General features: G+C 35.4%; 1 long non-coding RNA gene across 1 annotated transcript; it reads right to left on the reverse strand.

Annotated features, from left to right (window-relative positions):
• Positions 1-215: 215 nt before the first annotated feature.
• Positions 216-27,572, reverse strand: LOC101798818 (uncharacterized). Its single transcript, XR_003501406.3, has 4 exons — positions 27,530-27,572; positions 17,098-17,228; positions 16,433-16,614; positions 216-500 (listed from the first exon to the last, which is right to left on the reverse strand). It is a non-coding gene; the product is annotated as an uncharacterized lncRNA (long non-coding RNA).
• Between the last annotated feature and the right edge of the window lie 209 nt (positions 27,573-27,781).

Raw genomic sequence — 27,781 nt, forward strand, 5'->3', positions numbered from 1 at the left:
GGAGAGCACTACACAGGTCATAACTGTTCTTTTGATTGCCATGTCTACTTCTCACTGTTCAGGTTGCCATCCCTTTGATATTCATTTTATTCCTATGTCAATGGTGCTACTGAATTGATCCTCATAATACTTTACTAGACCTAAATGTGATTTAATCATGTAAAAAATATCATGGGCAGCATTGTGTCTTACAATTTTTTATTTAATTCACCAGGGCTTGCAGAGCTTAAACATTATACAATAGTGTAAATATAAGGCATCTTTAGACAGCTGAGGAATGTCATTAGAAGAATAAAACAGATTTTAGTGACTTTACAGTATTCTTCGATTTCAGAAATAATCTGAATTAAAGGGTTGAAGTCCCAATAGGATCTCTCAATGATTGCAGAATAGAGATAACAAAGCAGTCTCTTCATTTCTCTTGTTCTTCTGAGGTATCTCTGCTAATGGTTGCTGATGGATCTGGGTTGCTTGTTCTAATTATACCTTTTGACTGTAAACTGAAAAAATATCTTTCTCAGTTGTGTTTACATAGTTAATAAAATAATATATACTATACATAACATGTATCACTATTAAAAGTAGTCTCATTACAACTTGCTTGCTATGTCACAGAATCACAAAATGGTTGAAATTGGAAGGCACCTCTGGAGGACATCTAATTCAACCTCTTGCTCAAAACAGGATCAGCTACAGAACATTGTTCAAGACTATGTCCAGTGGGACTTTGAATATCTCCAGCAATGGGGACTCTACAACTTCTGAGAAACTGTTCCAATGTTTGAGCAACTTCACAGCAAAACAAAACAAACCAACCAACCAAACAAACAATAGCAAAACATTTTTTTTTTCATTCTGATGTTTAAGTAGAATTTCTTGTATTTCTATTTGAGACAACTACCTCTTGTTCTCTCACTGAGCACCACTCAGAAGAATGTGACTCTGTCTTTCTTGCTCCCTGCCATCAGGGATCTATATAGATAGATAAGATCCCTTTGAGCATACTCTTCTCCATGTTGAAAAGTCTCAACTGTCATTCTCCATTCCTGTAATCACTTCCATGGCCTTTTGCTGGACTTGCTCCATTATGTCTATGTCTCTTTTCATTACAGAGCCCTGTACTGGACTCAACACTCCAGATGTGTCTCACTGTTTCTGAAGAGAAAGGAAAGATTACCTCACCTGTTACCAGCCTGTGCTAGTGTTCCATGTTATTCTTCCAGATGTTCAGGACTTGGTGTTTCCCACTGCTGAACTTCATGAGGTTCTTGTTAACCCATTTTGTCAGCCTGTTGAGGTCTCTCTGAATGTTTCTGAATAACTATTTGCTATGTAAACTATTTCTCCCACTTTTGCTGTGTAACATTGCATAAGGTTCACTTGGTCCCATCATCCATGTCATTAGTAAAGATTTTAAGGAGCAATAGCCCCAGTATTTCCTCCTGGGGTACACCGTGGATGACCAGACTTCAGCTGGAATTCAGGCCACTGTCCAGAAGCCTTCCTGTTGTATCTGTCCTTATACTTATCTTCCACCCTAAAATTGTCCTTTTGTCATGTGTTCAAAGTTTGGAATCCATCTGTTTAGAAGGACTCCAGCTGAACACCTAAATATCACCACTGAAGACAGGAAGTTACATCTGAGCATGAGAGAGCACTTTACTGTGAGGGTGACAGAGCACTGGAACAGATTGCCCATAGAGGTCGTGGAGTCTCCTTCTCTGGAGACATTCAAAACCTGCCTGGATGTCATCCTGAGCAATGTGCTTTAGGTGATCCTGCTTGGCAGGAGGGTTGGACCAGATGATCTTCAGGGGTCCCTCCCAACCTTGGTCATACTGTGATTCTGTCATTCTGTGATTATCAAAACCAATATTAGTGACAAAACCATCTCATAATATTGATCCTCCAATTTAAGTACATCTCTAAAAGAGTGTTAAATCATCTACTGAAACATGAAATAAAAAGTACATTTTGAAAAAAGCACAGTAATACTTTCAAGTGGTCAAGCCCTGCCAGAGACTACAGTGGGTATACAAGCCAATCACAGCATATCACCAAGTTTCAGTGTCTTTATCAGTGATTTCAGGAAATGATGATTACCTTTTACTTGGGCTCAAGTCTCAAAAGAAATCATTCACTAATAACTGTAAAATGATTTGACATTTATGAATTAAAAACATCAAGTGATTAACAAAAATTGCTTGGATTCACTGTTGTGCAGTGTACCAGTGCAGGTTGTAGGTACAGCTCTTCCCTCATTTTGTGGAACCTTAAATTCTGCAAAGTGGTATAAATCTCTACTTCCAAAATACAGTTCTTTCACTGTCTCATTTCTAAACACAGCTGCTTTCTGTGCTTGTCCAACTGACTTGGGAGGACATCAAGGCAATGCCACTGCAGAACCTTTCAGCGTTTTGGTCTGGTAGAAAACAATTGTGAGTGGCATTGTGTCAGGTGAAGACAAAAGCCAAATGGAACAGAGTTTTCCCTGTCTTCAGAGGGATGTGGTACTCTAAATTAGATTAGGAGCATGACTTTAATATAACAACAATTGACATGTGAGAGTGTAAGAAAGATGTGGATGCTGCTGCCATAAGAACCCTCAGAAGCCAAATGTCAAAACAAAAAGATCACACCTGCATAGCTCCCTGATCTTTGCAAACTAATAATGTACAAATACAGGTCAGACCTGTAAAAGACAGAGCTTTCTCCTTCCTTCTGAGTCAATCTGGTTAAAAATAAACAAACAACCAACAACAACAACAAAAGTTTAAGTGCAACATACTTGTTAAGCTATGTATTATTTATCAGTAATAAATTGGGAATTTTAAGCTCAGCTACATTTACAACTCTTCAGTACCAGTCACATTTAACATATGTATCTTGAGAAAATGATATTTATAAAATCGGTTTTAATAATGTTGCTGCAGGAGTAAGGACAGGCTGTAACAAGAGAAATGAATTAAAAATGCTCATGCATTATTAATACTGAATATATAATGTCTATCAAGGAAGGAACTGCAATAGTTTAATAAGATACTATTCTATGGATATTGATGTGTCAATAACTCTCAAGTGATTGGTATATTCATTCATACCTTATTAAAGATTTACTGGTGCTTAATTCTAAGCAAACTCTAGTATGAGACTTATCTGGAAAAAAGAGGCAAACTTTTAATAATATCTTCTCGTTTGTTTATTTTTAATATAATTTATCGAGTAACACTTTTGCAGCAAAGTGTTTGTCACTCAGACTGAAATGTTGTTCATAGTTTATTAAAGATTTATTGCTGTTTCATCCCAGAGGAACACTTGCATGATATGCATTATAGAATTCTAAAGAGAGCAAAGTAACAACAAAGAATAGCTCTATTCATTAATATGTTATTGTGTGATTTTAAAGTATGATGCTAACATTTGGGACATTTTCATTTATTCACTGAAAATGGGATAAATGTTTTTCATATTTTATTAAGTTTTCTGGGGAATTTCATTGATGAGCATTGTTGAGTTTGGCACTCTTGGCTGAAGATACACTGTGCCCATTTCTTTCAGAGAGAACACCAAGGCAGCAGAGCAGTTAATCCCATAAAAGAAAATCTGATTTGCTTGTAGTAATCTAACATAACTAGGTGAATGACATTCAAAAGAAAATTAGCAGTATGTAGGAGAAGAAAAGGTAAATGCAGAAGACAGGATATCTAAATTTATTTAATTCCTGTTGTGAAAATTTGCAAATGCTGAACTGCAGCTGAAAGACAATAGCGTACAAGAAGATTCTGATATAATCTACTGATGTAAATGGAGATACCCCAAAAAATCATTTAGGTCATAGTTTTTCATGATGCAGTAGCATGGCACAAAGCTTTTTGTGGGCTATGAAAGGCTTGGTACAGCTGTGAAATTAAAGGTTCTCATACTGAAATGTGCTTTTCATAGTTTAACATATATAACAGTTAGTTTTGTAAATCTGTGCAAAGTGAGAGTAAAATGATAACATTTTGTTGTAGTTATATTTTAAAACCATCTCTCCTTCACTTTTCAAAGACAAAATGTCTTCACCAGGTGTAAGTCACTAAAAAAAAAAATAAAAAAATACTCCTAGTGTATCACTTCATATTTCATTAAATATGCTATATAAAGTTCTTTCTTGCTCTCAACTACCTTATTTGAATCTATATCTACATAGAAAAGTATGCAGTACATCAGCATGTGTAAGATCCAAAGGAAGAATTAATATATCCCTAGATACCTTTGTGACTGATAGAAAACCTACTGTCCTTCAATGACAACAAATAATGTTTGCCCTTCAATTTCTTTTTGTAACCCATTTTAGCTGTGAACCTTTGTAGGTTTATGCAGATTTAATGCTTCTTCTCAGCAATCATGTATTAATTTCCAAAACACTTAGTAATTCAGTCTAGCAGATAGCTGAAAAAAAAAAAAAAAAAAAAAGTAAAAAAATTCTAAGCATCAAAAGTTGACTGAAAAAAGCAATTTTATACAGTTTAGCAGTCTATAAAAATACAAGTAAGTAGATATCGTAAATCAATAATAGAATACTGAAACTTTTCAGAACATAATGTAACTAGGCTAAAAAGTATTGCAGATATAACTCCTAGCAAATCTTTCAAAGCAGCCTCAATTAATCTTAATTTTTACTGTAACATTTATCAGAATTAACACACGAAAGATTATATATGTGAGCTATTTATATGATAATGAAATTGTATAAAATCTGCACTATGCACGAATCAAGCATTTATATTTGCTTCCCTTCTTGCTGTGTTTATTTAGCTCTATTTGCAACATCGTAATTTATTTTCATATGCCATACTTATGAAATAGCAAAAGTAATCTATAGAAGTTTTTATCCATAAAAGGGACCATACTGTTAAGAATTTTATAGTTCCCAGTGTACCCACAGATCAGCCATGTCAGTTTAGGCAAGTGGTAATCTTCTTTGTGCTCCTTTTTTTTTTTCATCTGTAAAATGGGAGATTTAATGCTCTCCATATGTATTGCATTATAAGGATAAAAAAATCCATAATGATTGTATAACTTTCAGATATTATGCTGATAATTATATGTGCTATAAGATTAGATAGGTAAAGCACAATTTCACATAAGTTATTTTTCACTTTAAAATCCTGTATGTCCAGTTATCTAGTGAAAAGATTTCTCTATTTTAAGAGAAATTTTGATTTGCTATGTATAATTTCTAGAAAGAGGTATATATACAATTTATAAATATGCACTTTTTAATTTTAGAAAGTCATTAGCACTCAGTTTTTGTCTCATACATAAGCATGCATTTATACTACTAACTACATGTGAACAGTGTAACAAATTTCATTCATAGGATATTAACATAGTTTGGGAAAGCTGAGGTGTCTGTAGTTATTCTCATTACTTTACCAATTCCTAGGAAAGTTGTAAAAAAAGGCCCAACAAATGAAAATAAACCACATTTAATAAGTGGACATTTGATAAATCCTACTGGTGAGAAGTAAAGTTATCAGAAACAACTTAATTTGATTAATTATATAATCATTCTGTTGCCATTTTCTTCATGAAAAGAAATCTTCATTTTCTTGGATTGTGCCAGACACTCTCACCTCTGTGCCTGGCAAGATCATGGAGCAGAACATCCCGGAAAATATGCTGAGGCACTTGGAAAATAAAGAGATGATTGATGTGTATAAAATTCAGAGTGCACAATTCCTTTACTTCTGATATTTAAGGTACTTATGACCTTAATATTTCAAATCTTATAATCATTCTTACAGAAATTTTAGTAGAGGAGAAAGTATTACATATGCCTATAACATACCTGTGTGATTTTGTATATTGAAATATAATATGAAAAATTCAAAATATGTATAGTGTGTCCTTTCTTTCTCTCTCCCAACTTCAAACAATTTATATTTATCAAGACAATGTGACTTGGACAGATATTTTGTAGGTTCATCCTGATCTAGATCTTATGATGATCTTACATAGAATCATCACTCCTATCCTGAGTTGGAAAGAACCTACAAGGATCATTGAATCCAACCCCTGGCTCCACATAGGGCCACCCAAAAATCAGACCATGTGTCTGAGAGCATTGTCCAAACACTTCTTGAACATCAGCAGGCTCAGTGACGTGACCACTTCCCTGGGGAGCCTGTCCCAATGCCCGATCACCCTCTGGGTGCAGAGCCTTTCCCTTACACCCAGCCTGATCCTCCCCTATCCCGGGTCCATGCCGTTCCCTCGGGTCCTGTCGCTGTCCCGAGTGAGCAAAGCTCAGCGCCTGCCCCTCTGCTCCCCTCGTGAGGGAGCTACAGGCTGCCATGAGAATTCCGCTCAGCCTGCTCTGCTCTGGGCTGAACAAACCAAGGGACCTCAGCAGCTCCTCATGCACCTTCCCCTTTAGACCTTCACCATTTTCACATCCCTTCTTTGGATGCTCTCTAATACTTTTCTATTTTAAACAACAGAAAAAATAAGCAAAGAAAAAATTCTTAGTCCAGGCAGTGTCCTGGTTTTGAATTAACGGCATAACCTGAAACACCAGAGTTTAAGAATGCAAATGTTCCTTTTTTTTTTTTTTTCCTTTGCCACTTTACTTATTATTATAAGAACAATAAGGTTGTTTTGTGTTAGTTTACATTTTATTTGATTTTCTTCTTAATATTTGTGTGAAATTGATGTACAAAGAAATAAGAAATTGTAAAAATGTATAATTTGGTTTTCCTGCAAGAGATTATCAAAGTCACAGTCATCATTATGTTTTAAGCATTCTCATTCTAATGCATATATAATTATAAAAAATAGATAGCTTCTGAGCATGATAAATTGAAGGCCTGTGACTTGAAGGAATTAAGATAACTTGTTGTATTCACTGCATCATAAAGAATTCCATTTCCATACTCATGTTTTCTATGGAGATGATTTGAAAAGTACTTTAGTTTCCTCTCTTCACTTCCAAGACACTATGGGCAAATTGTTTTAAGTACCAGTTTTAATCTATTAAATTTAATGATATTATTCCAGTTTTATATTAGTGTCAGGTTTCACTGACACTAATAAATAGCATCAGACTGATTGGCTTATTTATTTATTTATTTATTTTATGTATTGACTTGTTTCTTGGTTCCTGACATGTTTAATCACTAGCCAACACTACCAGAATGTGGTAGTAAGAATAAATAAAATGTTTCCCTCCAGATACAGAAAATTCAAGGTCTGATACCTTTTAAGTATTCCTCATGAATTAAATGGAGATACATTTAATGTGAAAGCTTTGTAGCTTGAAAGCTTGGAATTGGACAAACATTAAACAAGCACAAACAAAAAAGATCTTATGCTACTAATGTAATGGGACTATCAGCTTTATCGAGTTTTGGTTGAAATGATTTCATTGCTTTATTTCGATAACAAGAAATACTGAACAGTGTTCCTGGGAGACTGAAAATCTGAATATTTATGAATATGGGATCAATGATTAAGATAAAAGCATCTCTTTGCTGATCACAGACTACTCTCTTTGGCTAAAATAATAAAACAAAATAATGTTGCAACATAAAAAAGTCAGAGCTTGCTGAAGGTCAGCAAATGTGCTGCAGGCATTGAATTTGACGGTCACATCTGTCTATAGGGCAGAGTGTTTCTAAATAGTAAAAGGCAAATACTTCAGGGCATATGTATAAAAATACTACATACTTTCATTAATATAAAATAATGTTTTCATAGTTCTTTAAGAAGGAAATAGTAAAAAAAAAAATAAATGATGTCAAGCTGACACAATAACTTCATACTCTTTGAAATCCAGGTGAAAGTATTTGAATATTGTTCAGAAAAAAAAAAAATAAAAAATCTAACTTTGGGAATTAAAGAGTCCAGGTGTTATCTAGCTCAATCAACTCTGTACTCTTAAAAACAGATCGTTTTGGTTTTGTACTGATAAGTTCATAGGCCAGTTAAGGCTGGGTAGGCTGTTGTACATATTTCATTTAAAAATTTCACTCCTATACCATTTTGGTAAATAATAAATTCACAGAGCCATACCATAGTGTGTGGTATGGCTTTCTTCTAAAGAAAGACAGACAATTGACTAAAAGTATATATGTATATACTTCTATATAGTTTTAAAAATACTTTTATATAGTATTATATATACTTTCATATAGTTTTTTATACTTTTATATTTTATATTATATATATAATTGGTATTTTAAAGATGTGTTTTCTGGGCCCTATTTTGATGTTAGAAGTATATATGGAAAACTGAAATGTTCATGATTATATGTACTGAGCAATTTTAACTTGCTAGTAAGCACCAAATATCAATACAGATTTTCTCTTTTTTTTTTTTTTCTATTTTCCTGCTCATTCTATACACTTTGTAAGATCCCTCTGCTATTTCCTTCATCTTCCATTATTAGTTACTGCAGAAACATTTGTGTTTAAAACCGACTTTTGGTTATGTAAATGCAAAAAATTTGTCCACTGACCAATTTTTCCATTTCTTCTGCCTATTGAATATTCATTCAATAGATGAATGAATATCAGTGAGAAGTTGTGATGTATTCTGATGACCATCTCAGTTTCTGCATGTTATTTTAACACTTGTTCTGTCCTGGACAATAATTAATTTTCTTATGGAGAATTATTGTCATTGTCAGTACAGTGCCCTTTAGAAAATAATGCATGTATTTTCACAGTATTCTTGTAAAATATTTAGCTGTGTTATCCCCATTTCACAAATAGGAAGTTAAAGTGGAAAAAGGACAAAAGTTTCTAATTTTGATGCCTTATTTGGTATATTGACAACACACTTTTTCAGAATCTACAGCAGAACTTGTGATGTGTTCAAGGTATGGCAATCATGGACTTTGCTTGTTACATGAGCTCAGCACTTTTGCAAATCATATCCTGCCAGTTCCCCTGGTAATATGTGAACTGTGAGGCAGTGTATTATTTTTTGCAATGTAATTGCTAGATTTGGTCCTGCTGAAAGAAGGGTAGACACAGTGACAGAAAAAAAAAAAAAAAAAGCGCTATCATGAATACAAAATACAGTTTAAAAGCTTTCTGAACAAGTGACAAGTGTTTTCTCTCATTTTCATTCTCACTTTTGCATTGATTTTTTTTTAACCAAAAAGCAAAATATTCCATGATAAGCCATTAGAAGTATTTTATAAATACACTATGAAAACAGTTGATATTCTACATGAATCAGTCATGAATTTGTACCCAACCAGCCAGAAATATGAGAACATTAAATAAGAAAAATGATAAATATCTGAGAATTTCTTGTCATAACTTTACTGCAACTCCCCTTTAAATCTCAATCCCATACTGATGTTCAGGTACTACAGTTGTTAAACCAGGCATGTTATTATTTTTCTCTCAATTTATTTATTTATTTATTTATTTATTATGTTATAATTTTTCATTTCAACAGTAACTGTTAGCTCAGTTATGTCCAACAAGATAGAATTGTCTTATATAAAAAGCTTATTAATTATGTAGCCAAGCTTTCATTTCACACTGTGGCCTTTCTGTTCACAATTCTTACAACCCTTGCTATGCAGTTCTCTCTACTGCTGAATGGACACATGGTGTCCAGGCAATGGAGCAGACAAAGGGAGAAGGAGGGTGTAGGGGAGGAGAAGAAACTGACATTCCTGAATTTAGATACTGAACAATTCCAGTAAGAATATTTTCTTGTTTATCTTTTTCTCCCTGTTCAGTTTTCTTGAAGCTGTGACTCATGACTGTAAATGTTATTTGCTGTTTCATGAGAAAAGTGGCATTAGCATTTTATTCTTCTCATGCTCAAAACTGCAAAAGCAATTGTGCATAAATCCTAGGTAAGAGGATCACGGCTCTGCAGAGGATAAGCATGACAGCTTGCAACTTTAAACACAAGTATTTGAAAAGGTGACATGGAAGATACACAAGCAACACAGCAACTTCCTTTTCAAGGCAGCGATGGAAGTTCTCTGTCAAACAGACATGTTTTTAATAAATTTATGAAAACTTTAATTGTGAAAACTTAGAATTCAAAGGGAATTGTTATTCCATTCTCATATGCTAGTGGTCTCCTAGTTTGTTCAAGGAGTTTCAATTCAGTATGAGAAAGTTGAAAAATAGTACAAGGACTGGAAGGCATGTCCTATAAGGAGAGGATGAGGACACTTGGGTTGTCTAGTCTGGACAAAAGAAGGCTAAGAAGTAATCTCATTGCTCTTTACTTCCAGAGGAAAGGAACTGGAGAGGAAGGTGCCTGTCTCTTCTCTCTGGTAACCAACGACAGTATACATGGGAAATGCATAAAGCTGCACCGGGGGAGGTTCAGACTGGGGTTTAGGAAAAATTTCTTTACTGTGAGGCTGGTCAAACACTGAAACAGACTTCCTGTGAGGTGGTTGGTGCCCCATGCCTGTCAGTGTTCAAGAGCCCTTATTACTATGCCCTTATTAAAAATGCTTTAACTTTTGGTTAGGCCTGAAGAGCTCAGACTGTTGGACACAATGATGTTTGAAGGTCCCTTCAAACTGATCTATTCTATTCTGTTCTGTTCTGTTCTGTTCTGTTCTATTCTACATCAGAGTAACAGCAGTAGCAATATTTAGTCACTGCTTTCTTAATATACAATTGGTATACGTGTGACTGTCCAAATGCAAACCATATAGCTTCTGGGATAACCCCTTGGCACAGTCTTTTCTTTGGAGCATCAGGTTTCTCAGTGTGGTCATCTGTGTTATCGATTGGTGCAAGGTCTAAGTCAACAGACATCACAAGGTGCAGTATTATAGGTTTCAGGCTCCCAGCAAAATGTTTAATAGGATGAGGCAGAGAGAAGACCCTATTTTCTTTCTATCAATAATTATTACACCTACTGCTGCACTTTAAAGACTCCCTAAAATGCTGAACACACAACTTGTCTTGATTGTAGAAAACTAGGATCCCCTCAAAGAGAACCTTGTGAAAGTCTTAGAACAAGATACAGCAGTACAATTTTCTGCCTCATCATTACAGGATGAGAAATGTAAGGATAGAACAAGCTAGGACAGAGTTGCCCAGTTACAGTTTAAGCATCTGGTACTGCAATTGATGTGAAAGGATCACTTACTAGGACTGTATGACATTGAATATCATATGGTATTTTTCACATGTTCATTTTACAGTTTCATTGCAGTAATTTAGATAGATAGAAGATCATTTGATAGTTAGCCCTTCATCAACGATACATAAATGTGTCTTATGAGACTTGCCTGAGCCTTGTATGATAGATGAGTACTTCAAGCATTTGTAAAAAGATTTGTTTCAGTATTGCCAGTCAATAACACGCAAAGATACTGTAAAATATGATTTAAGTTTTTTTTTTTCCCATCATTTTATTAAAAAAAAAAAAAGCTCAATACATTTAAATAACATATTCTGCATATGCTGCCTCTTCCTATTACAGTGAGCAACACATTAAGGTTACTACTAGTTGCTGATCCACCATGTAGGAGAGCACAAAATTCTTTAAGCAATGTTTTCTTCTTTCTTATTATTTATGGCTCTAGCAAATTATTTGAGGTGGAAACTATGGACCTAAGTCAGCAATACATTTATTTAAATATATGCTTACTTCTACAGTTTTTCATTAAGGCAATAATGCTTTATTTAATGCAAAAACTTTAAAGCTATTTTGCTTTTAGTGTAAGGCCCACTGATTTTACTGAAAGAGTAATAAGATTAAGTTTTCTAGATCAGTTCTTAAATATACAGGAGGGTAAGGAAATAAGGAAACAATTGCAATGAATGAAAATATATATATATATATATATATATATATATATATATTTGATTTTGCAAGGTGGCAAAGCAGAGATTGGCTCTTCATTATTTTTGGTAAGATTTTTCAATATAAATTCAAAAATTATTAGAGCAGGAAAACAATAGTACAGATAGAGTGGGACAAAAGTATCACATTACCTATAAAAGTGAATAGAAGAGAATGTGACATAAAAAGTGAATGCAAAGAGGGGCACATGGAGGACAAGAATAAGAGTTATAGGAAAAGGGAATATGCTTGATGACTGAGAACAGTAAACTCTAATATGGGAATTCTGTATGGATAATTTAATTTAATTCAAATAAATTTCATTCCATTTGGTACAATTTTGTTTACATGAAGGTAATACTGACATCTGGACTGCCATCATTTAAGATGTTAATTTATTCCTTTGAATCTGTATTCAATTGAATATTCTTCTTTGTGCAATCATGATGTTCTAAGCAAGGGACAAACTATAAACCCCACATATCAACACTTCTTTTTAGCAGCTCAAGTTACAAAAGAAACTTCTACAGAATAGTTGCAGTTTCTCAACACATTTGTTTGCTGAGAAACTGAGAGAATGTTAACAAGTGTGAGTGAGAGGTTAGAAGGCATGAGATTAAATGTTAAGTTTTGTTGATAACTTTTTGTTGATAAGACATTTAAAAACACATATGTGAAAAATATTCCAGAATTAAATATAAACAAATATATAAAGGAAAATATTTTGTGGATACCATAGGGCTGTTTTTGTTGTTGTTTGTTTGTTTGTTTGTTTTTCCTTCATTTTTTTTTCCTTGATATAGAAACAAACAAGAAAAGAGAAATATATATAGTAATTTGTCCAGAAATAGGAATGCTAGTCATGGCATTAAAAGGAAGAGTATTCATGACATATTTGCTTAGGTTATTTTTATGACTGATTTAGGACCCCTAAGCTTTCATGGGTTTCTGACTGTGCTTATTGGTGGGGTGCACTGGGCACTAACCTATAGATAAGAGGAGGACCTGGAAAACTATAGACTGGTGAGGCTCACCTCTGTGCCTGGGAAGATCATGGAAAAGATACTCCTGGAAGCAATGTCAAGGCATGTGCAAGACAAAGAAGTGATCTAAGACAACCACCACAGCTTCAGCAAGGGCAAATCGTGCCTTACAAAACTGGTAGCTTTTTGTTTTCACTTGATGAAGTGACTGCATCAGCTGAGAAAGGAAGACTGACCAATGTTGTCATCCACCTGGAATCCTGAAAGGACTATGACACAGTTCCATGTAACATCCTGATCTCCAAACTGGAGAGATGAGTGTACCATTCAGTGGATAAGGGATTGTCTTAAAGGTTGCACCCAGGGAGTCGTGATCAATGACTTCACATCCAGGTGGAGGTTGGTGATGAGTGGTGTCCCACTGGCGTCTGTCCTGAGACCACTACTATTTACTATCTTTATCAATGACATAAACAGTGGGATCAAGTGCACCCTCAGCAAGGTTGCAGATGACACCAAGCTGAGTGGTGCACTTGATACACCAAAAGGACGGGATGCCATCCAAAGGGACATGGACATGCTGGAGAACTGGGCCCATGTGAACCAGGTTCAACAAGGCAAAGTGCAAGGTGCTGCACCTGGGCTAGGGCAATCCCAGACATGAGAACAGACTGGGAGAACTAATTTAGATCAGCATTGCAGAGAAGGACTTGGGGGTTCTGGTGGATGAAAAGCTCAACAAGCGCCAGCAGTGTGCACTTGCAGCACAGAAGGACAACTTCATCCTGGGCTGCATCAATAGAAGAGTGACCAGCAGGTCAAGAGAGGGGATTGTCCCCCTCTGCTCTGCTCTTGTGAGGCTCCACTTGGAGTACTGCGTCCAAGTCTGGGGCCTTCAGCACAAGAAGGATGTTGATCTGTTAGAATGGGTCCAGAGGAGGGCCACAAAGATGTCAGAGGGCTGAAGCACCTCTGGTATGAAGAAAGGCTGAGAGAGCTGGGGCTGTTCAGCCTGAAGAAAAGAAGGCTGACCATATTAAAGAAGAGAAGGGGGACCACATTGCAGCCTTTCAGTACCTTGTTGCCTTCAGGGGCCAGTGGCGACCTGGTTCAGGAATGGCACAGCGACCAACCCCAGGCCGCTCGGTCCATTGGCTCACAGACATCAATGTGGTGGATATGGTGGATGGCAAATGGCATTTATTGTCGAGTCACATGGTGTTATATAGCCGAGGCCCACAACGTCACTTCCACTTGATTACATCACAGACCACGCGCTACTGTTCATCAAGGGAGGGGCTCTACCCTTCCGTACAGTGCGACATCTTCCGGCCGCCAGACCCTAACTACCCACAGTACCTAAAGTTTTTTTTTTTTTTTTTAAAGATGGAGAGCAACTTTTTGCTCAGTCAGATAATGACATGGAATGCTTTTAAACTATAAGAGGGGAGATTTAGATTAGGAGGAAATTCTTCACTCAAAGAAGATGGTGAGGCACTGGAACAGGTTGCCCAGAGAAGTTGTGGATGTCCCATCCCTGGAGGTGTTCAAGACCAGGTTACATGAGGCCCTGGGCAACCTGATCAAGTGGGTGGCTTCTCTGCCTATGGCAGGGGGGTTGGAACTAGATGGTCTCTAAGGTCCCTTCCAACCAAGGCCATTGTATTATTCTATGTCTTGCACTCAAAGAGAAAAGCAGTTTCTTGGGTATGTTTCCTGTCAGGGTGACCTATTACACTTATTTATGACATTGACTGTCTGAAAACATGGATTGTTTTCTGTGTAAGAGTTATTTATGTAGCTGAAAATGGTATTTGGAGACTTAGAATATTTGCCTGAGGGTAGATCTCATATTAAGATAAACATACCAATAGAGAAAGCTACATGTTTTTATCTCTTCAGTCAATAAATGCATATTACCATCAAGTTAAGGGCATAGGGACATTGAGCCTGTGTTTGACAGGTCATGGGCAATTAGGAGCTTTGAGACTACAGGATGGGTGCTGATACCAAAAAATTGCAGAGAAAGGTGGTGTTAGTCCAGCCAAGTACCTTGACTATGTCTGTGAAAAACACTATGGAAAAGTGCTGCAGACCATCTATTAGAAAATAGTTACTCTACCACTACTTTAACATTATTTCTAATGACTACAGTAGCTAAGTTTAGCTTATATCCTTAAGCATGAGGACATTCTGTCTTTTTTTTTCTCCGTCTTCCAAATGCAGTTCATATTTGTGCATTTAACACTAGGAGGGACTATTTAGATTATCTATTCTGTATTTTTTTTTTTTTGTAAGACAAAACAAGCTGTCAAGGCATCATTACTTTGAATCATAACAAAATGTTTAGAAACATCCAATTTTGGTATAAGTTGGATGAAATTTTAGCTTTTTACTGCATTATAGTTCTCAGGTTTCTAATGTCAATGTCCAGTCATTGGCTGATGATATTTCTTATGTGATAAAGGAAATAACATTTTTCTTTCAGGACTATCTTGTTTTTAAGTAATTTTTATAGGCAGTGAACAAGTCATTTCTTAATATCCTGTTAAGAAACTGAGAAGACCAAACTTTTATATTTCTTCACCCTGATGCAGACCTTCTGTAACTATCACTAAACTGACTAATCAACTTTTAGAACAGATGAACTGTTTGTATATATAAAAAAAAAGTTTACATATCTGTAAACTGTAGTTAATATGACATAATCATCTATTTTGTATACATATCTATGCATATACTGCATGCCAAGCAACATTGCAAGAGAAAATGTATATGATCAATGTGTCAAGAATTAAATTTTTTAAACCACTGGATTCATTTTAAACAGTAATCTGTTCTTTACCATGTATAAGTGGAAAATATATTTACCAGACGGATCATTTGGTGGTAGAAATTGATATGTTTTTCTTTATTTCCATGGAACTACACAATGATTTAGACCACCCAAGGATTTTGCCTGTCTCATTTCCGTGTTTGTGCAGAATTCCTGAAACCTTAAGACTACATGGGGTTTAATGATTAACCAAATCAGACACTTACAAATCACAGTCACGTCACTGAATCACTAGACTCTGTCATCACACAACATAAACTGTGTAAACTTCATTTATCATGCAGTGAAAGTACAAATCTTTGAGTACTGCTGACAGAGTAGTAGTATGTTTGAATGCAGTCATTCTCTAATCAGTCAAGAAACCCCAGGGGAGAAAAAAAAAAAAAAGATTGAACATTTTCCCTTTCAAAGTATTTTTATACACTTGTCTCAGAGAATACTAAGAATGGGAGATCTTGGAAGTTTTGCTTATTATGGACAGTATTACAAAATTAAGACCTCTGTATCCATTCCTAATTCATAGACCTTATGGGAAAAAGGTCTGTTTTCTTTTTTCTTTTTTTTTTTTTTTTCCCCCCCCTGGAAGTGATAACATAATTTAAACAACCAGTAAGAAATTAATTTGATATGGTCATAAAATCTCGACAATGAACAAAGTATAGAATATAGCCATATTACTTTTTTTTTCTATTAAAAAAAAAAAAAAAAGCATAGTGGTGTAACTTTTAGTTCTATCAAAATACCGTTTGAGAAAAATTAAACCATAATAAATGCATTACATACCTTTTGAACAGCTAATTCTTTCAGGATGAATGCTAGAGTCCATTCATATTGTGCATTCTGGCATTACAATTTTTGATGTAATCATTTTCTTGGGAAGGTACTTAGCTGGTTTTAATGTTTCTGTAGTTGATTACCTCCCAGCAACTTCTGATGGAAATTTCCTTGAGACAGTTGGCTTGGCACTGTGATAACAAAGGCAGAGTTTCTGTAACACTTTCTGCCAGAACTGCTAATATACAGTTAAAAAATGCACCATTCAGTGTTGGTGTACTTTTCCTTCGTAACAGAAGTCCTTCAAAAAGCATGTCATTAAGCACAGTTTGTTGTTGTTGTTAATTGTTAGTGTTCTCTCTCTTTCTTGCACATTTGTATACATAATCAGCTTTTGCATAGCTACACTTACTTACTGTTCCTAACCTATTTAATTATTTAACTTACATCAAAAAGGATCTAATCTTCTATACCTTTTTTTTTTTTTTTTTTTTTTTTTTTTTTTTGAGGGTAGGGTAGTATTGTGCAGAAAATGGAAGCCTAATCCTGGCGGAAAATAATTTTTAAAACTTTTTTTAAAATGAAGAACTTGTCCCCAGCATATAGGGAAAGCAGAGGTACTCAGTGACTTTTTTGCCTCAGTCTTCACTGGCAAGATCTCTAGCTACACTTACCAAGTCCCAGAAGGCAAAGGCACTGGGAGAATGATGAGATTCCCACTGTAGGAGAAGATCAGGTTCTAGACCAGCTAAGGAACCTAAAGCTTCACATGTCCATGGGACCTGATGAGATACATCTGAGGATCCTGAGGGAACAGACAGATGTAGTTACTAAGCCACTATCACTCATATTTGAGAAGTCATGGCAGTCCACTGACTGGAAGAAGGGAAACGTAACCCCCATTTTTTAAAAAGGAAGAAAGGAAAACCTGGGGAACCGCAGTCCAGTCAGTTTCCCCTCTGTGCCTGGCAAGATCATGGAGCAGATCCTCCTGGAAACTATTCTAAGGAATATGGAAAATAAGGAGATGATTGGTGACAGCCAACGTGGCTTAAATTAGGGCAGTTCATGCCTGATGAATCCAGTAGCATTCTGGTGGATAGGGAAGAGCAACTGGCATCATCTGGCTGGACTTGTGCAAAGTATTTGAAATTGTCCCCCATGACATCCTTGTCTCTGAAATGGAGAGACATGTATTTGACTGACAGACCACTCAGTGTGTAAGGAATTGGCTGGATGGTTGCACTTAAAAAGTTGGCGTCAATAGTTCAATGTCCAAGTGGAGACCAGTGATGACTAGTGGTCCTCCGGAGTCCGTACTGAGACCAGAGGTATCTAATATCTTTGTTGGTGACATGAACAGTGGGACCAACCGAACCCGTAGCAAGATTGCCAATGACACCAAGCTGTGTGGTGTGGTTAACACATTGGAGGGAAGGAATATCTAGAGGTTCCTATCTAGAGGGACCTTGACAGTCTCAAGAGGTGGGCCTGCACAAATCTCATGAAATTTAGAGACATTGGGTGATTTTTAGGGTATCTTCCAAGCCAAAACATTCCGTGTTTCTATGATACGAACTAATAGCAAACTGAAAGGAATATTATTTTTGTCTGAATATAGACAGAGGTGGCTTGGGGAGGGACAACTGATTGTCATACCTTCTCTTTGGGAAAGTTTGAAACAGAGTACATTTACTTTTCATATTTGATAAGGGAGGAATCATGCTTCAATTGTCAAAAAAGTTAAAATTAAAATAAATAAAAATATACAGCTTTGCTCAAAACCACCATTCTTCAATTTTCCTTGCTTAATGCCAAGTTATATTCAAGCTTCAGATAGTCTCATTTTCAGCAGAGGAGCAGTGAATTAATTTTGGAAAAATTAATTTTTGTTAGTCTATGGAACATAATAGAAAAAGAAATTTTGCAGTGGAATACTCAGTGAAGCTCAGTTGTCTTTGAAGTTGTCATATGGAGAAGAGGAAATGTTGATGGGACAGCAGGAGCATGTTGGAGTTTAAAATTTCATGACAGTGTGCACTAAAAAGTAAAGGGGCTAAGAAAAAATAGTGCTTACAATGTGATACAGCAGGAATCCTGAGAGGTGTCCTCTGCTTTTATATTAGCATGCTATTATCTCAGTTCTTGATCTTCATTTTGTCTATAAAGCATATGTTTGCCTGTGACAATGCAGCTTAACCTTTAATGTGTTGTTAAACAAAAAATGTCTCACCAAAAATAAAATCAGAAGAGAATATAATTTTCTTCAAAACTGTGACACTCTTTGTCCTCACCTTTTATACTGTTCAGGAATTAAAAATATAGGATTCATTTAAAATGTAATGTATATTCAGTTAAGAGCTGCAATTGATATTTAGAATTATTTATAATTCATTCCTATATAGTTAAGAATAACACTTGCTTCTATTTTTTTTTTTTTTTTTTTTTTTTTTACCTATGTCAAGTTATTTTATCCTAGCCTAGAGGCTTCTCAGAATGATTCATATAATGCTGATGGGTGAAGATTTTTGTTTGTTTGTTTTGTTTTGGCTTCTAGATGATTTAACTAATTGTATGGACACAAGGACACTCTGTAAGCTGTTAAAAAGTACTTTTTTTTTTTTTTTTGGTCAGTTAGATTACTATAAGCACATTTTAATTCATACCACAACCTTGTGGATTGGTGTCACGTTCTCTAGTTGGCAATATTTCATGATAGACTTGGGTTCAGCTAGAACTGCTAAAAACAAGGTGCTGTTGCAATATATATATATTTTAAATGATTATTATTTTTTATTAGAAGTGTTATGAAGACTCAGAACACAGAATTATTTAAGTCTAGCCCTTTACTTTTTTTCAATAGCAAATGCGAAGAAAGAAAGGAGGATTTTGTCGTCTATTGCTCTGTTCAAGTTTCTGTAAAATTTCCTTACAAAGTACAACTGGATGTTATCACAGATAACTTTAAAATAGTGTCTGTTGAACTTTTACATACAATAAACTCCAAGAGATTATGTGAAAAAATAATGAAAGATATACAGAAATTCTGATATTAAGAGGAAAAAAAAAAGAAAAAAAGAAAAACAAAACAAAACAAAACAAAAGGATGGTCCAAAAGATCACAAAGAATAAATCATGCATTTATAGGTTTTCTTTAAGTTTCTGTGTCAGAACTAAATCTAGATTCAAATCTTTATTGGAAAGCTTTTAATAGAAGTAAAAATCTTCATAGAAAAATGTCTTTTTTCTTTTCAAAAATGTTACAAACCTGTCCAAGCAAAAATGTGCTGGATCTGGTTTCCTTTAAACAATAATAAATAAATAAATAAATAAATAAATAAATAAATAAATAAATAGATAGATAGATAGATAGTAAAAGAACCATTCTTTCCCTTCAATTACTTTTTGTTATGAATGTATTTCATAATAATATCTGAAAAGTATATATATATTAAAAAAAAAAAAAAAAAGAAAAAGGAAAAAAAGAAAAAGGAAACTGTTATCTAACTCTCCATTCAACTCAATGAAACAAAATAAATGAAGTCACTAGTGTAGGTTTCAGTAAGGTGAGATATGAATTGAAACTTACTTTACTCCAGATTCTGACTTTTTTAATCAATGCGTATAAAATCATTGTATTCCCAATGTCTTTTATAATTGTTTACAGAGCACTTGAAGTATGTTTAAGATGTCTTTAAAAAGAGTGAGAAGTATTATTTTCCTCAGAGGAATCTGCAAAAGGATTTGACAGTGACTGAATGAGGAAAGTGTGGATGGAATGGAATTCAAGACAGCAACAGACGTGATGTTTTGTTAGGCATTTTAACCTTGCTTAACCCTAGGGATTTTTGTTAGGCATTTTAACCCAAGCACCATTTTTCTTGCTATTTTTACCATTACAAAATTCAACAGAAAGAAAGAGTTAACAGAATTTAGTGGGTTTTGTAGAAGGAAATATGGAAAGAGGTAGCAGAGAGGGAAGATTTATAAATGTGTATTTCTTACACAAGAGTATATAAAGAAGAATGCCACTGGAGAGAATAAAAATAGAATTAATTGACATAATTACATGCAAATAAATATAGGGAAAATATATGTGAGCTTATATGAAGTAGGAAAAAGAGAAACTGTGGAAAACATAAAGTGCAAAAACCATACAGAACCTTACATTTCTTACAAAGCTTAAGTCAAAGCAAGTAAAATGTTTAACCAGCATACATGATGAATTACAAGAGAGCAGAAAGAAAGAGGGAGACTACTAAACCACATTTCAGATAACTAACCAACTAAAAATTTTTTGCCATGTGACATTTTGCTATCTTTATAAACTTCTATTAATTAAAGAAGAGGAGAAAGTCATCTTCATGAATAAAACTACTTCAGAATTGGATCACTTCAAAATATGTAGGACTGATATACTTCAATGTCATATATATATTATGTGTGAGTATATATAGTATATAACACATATAATATATAATATAATATAACATATAATGATATATATTTTATAATACATACAATCATACATAATGTGACTTTGCAGCAATATTTTCTTTCAACATTCTGTCCCCAACACTCTTGATCACTGCATTTATATTCTGCATAAATCTGTCCATTATTTTTAGCTATGGTAAGTTTACTTATGTTATTATGCTGGCATCAAAAACAACTAATGAATGACAGTGCCAGACTGTGAAAAAGCAAGGTATCTGAAGGAAAGGTTTGTGCTACCAGGTTTTGATATTTTGAAATCTGTCTTAGATTGCAGTAACTTACCTGATATTTTTGTGTATATTTCTAGCTCATTGTGTTCTTAAGTGCCTGCATAAATGAACATCTACAAATACACACATAGCCCAATACCCTTGAACACACAAAAGCTGCTTTTGTTGTTTGTTGTTGTTGTTGTTTGTTTGTTTTATTTTTCTGTGCTTCTCAAATATAACCTCTTCATTAAGGTTTGTCATTGCAACTCCCTTGGTTACAGCCACATTTCCTGCTTTTCAAAAGAGAAATCAGAAAGCTACTAGTCCCTTATAGTGGTCATTATACCATCCCATTGTGCTTATAATTAATATAATTTAAATTTAACATCACATCCATATTCCCTGGCCTAACAGATGGTCCCCAAAACTAACAGATGTCATTTTATTTATTCACTACTGGATAGAATATTTGTGACATAACTGTTAGCTTCCATAGAAATAAATTTGATGTCAAAAACAGAGAATAAAGGTTCAACAATAAGAAGGAAAACATACATTAAATCATCATTTAAAAGTAAGGCCTGTGTTCTCTTGCATTTAGATTAAAGTCTAAGAACTGATTTAATGACTCATTCTAGTTTAGAAAACTCCTAGAATCATAGAAATACAGAATGTTTTGTGTTGGAAGGGACTGTAAAGATCACCCAATGTCCCCCTGACATGGCAGAGACACCTCCCACTAGACCAGGTTGTTCAAAGCCCCATCCAACCTGGTCTTCAACCTCCAGAAACAGGGCATCCACAACTTCTCTGGGCTACCTGTTCTAGTGCCTCACCACCCTCACAGTAAAGATTTTTTTTTTTTTTAATATCTAACCTAAATCTACCCTTTATGAGTTTAAAACCATTGCTCTATGTCCTGTCACCAGAATTTGTGATAAAGGGTCCCTCCCCAGCTTTCTTGTAGGCCCCCTTCAGGTACTGGAAGACTGCTATAAGGTCTCCCCAAAGCCTTCTCTTCTCCAGGATGAATATGCCCAACTCCCTTAGCCTGTCTTCACAGGAGAGGTGCTCCAGCCCTTTGATCATCTTCACAGCCTTCCTCTGGACTCATTCTAATAGCTCCATGTCCTTCTCATGTTGGGATCCCCAGAGCTGAATGCAGTACTCGAGGTGGGGTCTCCTCAGAGCAGAGTAGAAGGGGAAAATAACATCCCTCACCCTGCTGGCCAGGTTTTGATGCAGCCCAGGATATGTGCAGGCTTTTTGTACTGCACATGCACATTGTGAGCTCATGCTGAGATTTTCATCGACCAGCACCCACAAGTCTTCACCTAAGGGCTGCTCTCAATCTATTCTCCACCCAGGCTGAATTTGTGCTTGGGATTGCCCCAGCCCATGTGCAGGATTTAACACTTGTCCTTGTTAAACTTCAAGAGATTTGCACAGGCCCACTTCTTGAGCCTGTCAACATCCCTTCCCTCCAATGTGTTAACACCACACACACACAGTTTGGTGTCACTTGCATCCTTGCTGAGGGTGCTCTTGATCCTGCTGTTCATGTCACCGACAAAGATGTTAAACACTTCCATTCCCAATACTGTCTCCTGAGGACCACTACTGGTCACCGGTCTCCACTTGGACATTGAGCTGTTGATGCCAACTTTTTAAGTGCAACCATCCAGCCAATTTCACATAAGGACATCAAGAAATTTAATGCCTATTGAATTCAGTTTCAGCTTACTGAAAGAAGGGCTAAAAATGAAGGAAAGAAAAAAGAGTAAAACATAAATGAAAAATTGGTTTTGAAGGTTATCTTTATGATCAATTGTGTGCTCCATTTCACCTTGGGACCCTTTTCCAGGACTAATTTTAGCATGTCAGTTTAAGTTAAAGTAATTCAAAACACTCCCTATTTATATTCTTCTTTTAAATTATAATTACTTAAAAGTGATTTTCGTGGATGTTTTGGATAGAAATCAAAATAATATGTGTGTATGTGTGTGGTTGGTTGCCTGGTTGGTTGGCTGCCTGGTTGGTTTGTTAGATTGGTTGGTTATTTTGTGTTGTTTTGTTTTGAGGAGAAAAATGTGTATGTTTAATATTCAAATTTGCATCTTTCCTGATGTAATAGACTTCTGTCCCTGTCTAAGCTTTCCTGGGTACTTTTGGGATTGAATAGGAAATTTCCAAATGCTTCCACATTAAGATACCAGTACCATTTTTTTTTTTATCAGTGGAAGAAAATATTACTCAGGAAAACTCTCTTAGAAAAGTTATGTAGTTGCTATTTTGGATCAATTAGTTTTCTGAAGAACGATGTCATACTATCGTATTTTCTTACTTTTAAAATTTATTTATGTTTCTTTTCACCCAAAGAATATTTATTCTAAGATATGATCTGAAGAATGTAGCTCTTAAGTAGACATTTTTTGCTTACACTTACTGGAATATAATATGATTAATGGAAGAGTTGGATGGATTTTTAGCCCCTTTTTCTGAAGATTCTTTTGTGCATGCTCTTTACAGGTTGCATGTTGTCTGCTCTGGGGCTGGAGTTTGTAATGGTCTTCCATGAAAGCAACTTGTGATTTTGGAGAAAAACTGGATTATCCTAAATAATGTGCTGAGAGAGCAGCTACTCATTCTGAATGGGAGATTTAGTAACAAATTGCTGAGGTAAACCACCTATAAGCAAGAATTTATGTTTAGAGATTGCAGACATAACATTATAGGTACTGATATAATGTAATGGAACAAGATAAAGGTTAAACTAATCTAACACAATATAATAAGAATGACACTCTTACTTGGAAAGATTCAGATTGCCTAGTGGGTTAAATAGTACCTCCTTAGATATTTTGTTCCTCCTACAGCATTCATTCATCTAATAATTTTTAGTATTCTCCTTCTTTTGTCTTTTATTTGTTTCATATATTGCATTCATCTTTTATACACAAAGTCAATATTGTCCTTCACCAGACTCTGCTTTAAACTCCACCCTTGCTAATATAGGGGCAATTCTTTTGATTCAGACAACATTCTTCATGTACCAACTCCATTCAGTCTTTCACCAAATGACAATAGAATGACAATATTAGTAACAATAACAATAACAGCAACAACTACACTTCATATTGTATCCTCTTTATCAGATAAGTTTTATTGCTTAGTGTTGTTTGCTGAGTGCTGACAGACAACATGCACTGGGCTAACAAAAAGTGGGAAATCACTTTATTGCATATCTGTACAGCCACTTACATGTGATTTCTTTGCTGTAAAACACTCTTTTTATGCAACATCAACTGTTTGAATATTTTTCTACTATACCATTCAGTTTCCTGGTATAGTATGATGTGATCTATGTACTTATTTTCTCCCAGAAATGAGTGAATGCACTGAGCAGTAATCTGTTGATGCACTAAAGATATGTGATAGCTCAGTAAATATTACAGAGCTAAGTAACAACACAAGAGTGAGGAACATAGCAGAAGAATCTGCTGGTTCTGCAGAGAGGTGACATGTTAGCTTTAAAAAAATGACTGACACTTTTCATCATATTGCCACCAGCTTCAGTAACTATTGGACCAGAACTAGTGCCTAGATCTAGTCACTCCTAGTGGTATGGATACATTTTCTAATGTCCCTTTAGAAAGTTCATCAGTAGCTGTACAGATACACCTACTGATACTGGCAATCTTTTTATTTTTTTTTATTTTTATTTTTTTTTTCTCTTTATTAAGTGTTAGTGAAAGATTTTAGAAATATATAGCAACTAGTTTCTTTTTCACTATCCATTAATTTCATTTACCCACTTACTAATAAAACTGTTATTGTTATTAATTAATTAATTATAACAAAGAAGGCTTTCTTCTGATGTAAAACAAAATGCCTTTCTGTTTCTCTTAATCTGCAATTCTTCAAATCAACACTGAAGGGTAGATTCTTTTATCTCTCCTCCCCAAATATTAAAGTTGTTGCAGTGCCTCAGCTTATATGCCTTACTTCCTAGTGAATTAAAGCTTTCATTTTTCTTAATTTTACATGTCTGTAAAGAAATAGATGGCTCACAAATTCTATCCAAAAATACTGAATATTTCTTACAAACTAGGCAATTTCTTTCAAGATAGAAAAGTTTGAATGCAAGGTTATAACTGAAGTCCTCAGTTCAGAATTCTTAGCCTACACCTATATCACAAAATCACAGAGCAGCTTGGGTTGGAAGGGACTTTAAAGATCATCTAGTTCCACCCCCAAGCCGTGCCTTAGGCAGGGATGTCATCCACCAGGACCAGGTCCTTGTACAACCCAGTCTTGAACAACTCCATGGATGGGGCATCCACAATTTTTCTGGTGAACCAGTTTCAGTGCCTCACCATCCTCTGAGTGAAGAACTTCCTCCTAAATGTAGGTACACTGCCCTCTTCTTATTAAATAAAAGTTGGCATAGGAGGTCGTAGTTGTCCTAACACTGCCAAGGTGTGTCTTCTGATAATGGGGAAAATCCTTTGTGGTAGAAAATCTTTTTGTCTGAATAATGCCTTCTACATCTTTTTGCTCATCCTGCTTTACAAGTAGAGACCACTCTCAATCTAAAAAAGACATCTTAGAACAACCACCCAAATATTTCTATTTAAGTGGTTGTATTTTTCATAAAGTAATTAGTTATTGGGCTTCTGGCATACTTGTAGTCCTTTATCAAGTAGACAGGAACATCCAATGCATGTGTTCTGCTGTCTCAGCTATGCCTAGGCTCAGGCAGTTTTGGTCATGCCCACAGATAGATATTTGGGGCACCTTAGGAACTTTATTAACAAAATAATACACAGTGTGAGCTTTGATGATTTCATTTTGAATCTGATACACTCATGTCTTTGGAATTTTGATATCCTTTTGGTATTTAAGTGGTCATCATGAAAGCATCACATTATTTCCAGTTTCCAGACACATTATTTAGCCCATATTGCAGCAAAATGGCATGGCAATAAGATATATGTATATTACAAAATATAACATCTCTTTTTGGATGTTCTGAGGACCATCTGGCTAGAATTACACCCATAAATCCATGATAGTTTGGGCTAGAAATGGAGTGGCTGAATAAGCATTTTGAAAGAATAGTGAATCAAATGAAAAGACAACTGAAATAGTAATTAATATCAATGTCTCCTAAGGATGAAGAATGAAAGCAGAAGACAACTGGAAAAAAAAAAAAAATATATATATACATATATATATGTATATATACATATGTCATGAATTTATGAATTACTAGCAAAAGGCAAAACTTAAGAGTAGGAAAAGAGAAGAGGTGATATGAGACATATGTTATAATACCACTATGATGACAAGGTGGGAAGAATATTGTAATGGAAAAATAGGTAAGTGGAGATGCATAATAAATGAGATACGGAAAGAATTTGAATAGTAATGGAATGCATATGTTAAAGAAACATGCTAGTTGGATAGCCAAGAAAGTCTGGTGGTGTGCATGGAGGTTGTGACCACTAAGAAGTGCTGTCTAGATGCTGGTGAAACAGAACTTATTATTGATTTAAACAGACAATGTACTAGATGTTTATTTATTTATTTATTTTAATTAGGAACTCTATTGTCCTTAAACATCAATAATAAAACATAAAAAATAGAAAATGTTAATAGTTAATGACTTTTCCAGTATGAGAAATGTAGAAATGAGAAATTACTCCAGTGTATTTAGTCTTGTGTTTACAAGACTAAAACATGTTCTAATAACTGACATGATTTCCATCTAGATCCAAACACTTACAAAATGTAATGAGTTTGAGATATGAATCCTCAAGTAGTAAATTTGCTTGTCAGCAAGATGTCAGCACAGTGCCAGCCCCCTGGATGGTACCTCTAGGACATGCATCTAAGTGAAAGCTCTATCCAAATAGAGCTTTGGAGAAGGATGTTGAGGACAAAGCTAGGAATGACTTTGCGGGGTGGACTAGGATGATTTCTGCATGTGGTCCCAGAGTGATAGACAAAATTCTCTAAAAAGACACTTCATATCACTACCTGGATGTAGACAGAGGCACCAATCAGGTAAGAAATTCAGATTTTTTCCTACAGAAATCCTGGTGTCAATGAACTACCTGTGTGGACAAAAATACTTGCTCAAAGGAAAAGGGAACTGTCGTGGTTTAACCCGGCCGGCAGCTAAACACCACGCAGCCGTTCGCTCACCCTCCCCCCCTCCCTCTCTGGGACGGGGGAGAGAAATGGAAAGTGAAGCCCGTAAGTTGAGATAAAGACAGTTTAATAAGACAGGAAAATAATAATAACAACAATAATAATAATAATAATACAATGGTGATAATAGGAAAGTAATAATAGTATGTACAAACAAGTGATGCACAATGCAATTGCTCACCACTCGCTGACCGATGCCCAGCCTAACCCCGAGCAGTCCGGCCCCCTCCCCCCGGCTAGCCACCCCTATATATTGTTTAGCATGACGTCAGATGGTATGGAGTACCCTTTGGCTAGTTTGGGTCACCTGTCCTGGGTCTGTCCCCTCCCAGCTCTTACTGCACCCCCAACCTGCCCGTTGGCAGGACAGAGCAAAAGTCTGAGATGTCCTTGGCTTAGTATAAGCACTGCTCTGCAACAACTAAAGCATCGG

This window comes from Anas platyrhynchos, chromosome 1 (assembly GCF_047663525.1).
Source record: "Anas platyrhynchos isolate ZD024472 breed Pekin duck chromosome 1, IASCAAS_PekinDuck_T2T, whole genome shotgun sequence".
Lineage (NCBI taxonomy): Eukaryota > Metazoa > Chordata > Aves > Anseriformes > Anatidae > Anas > Anas platyrhynchos.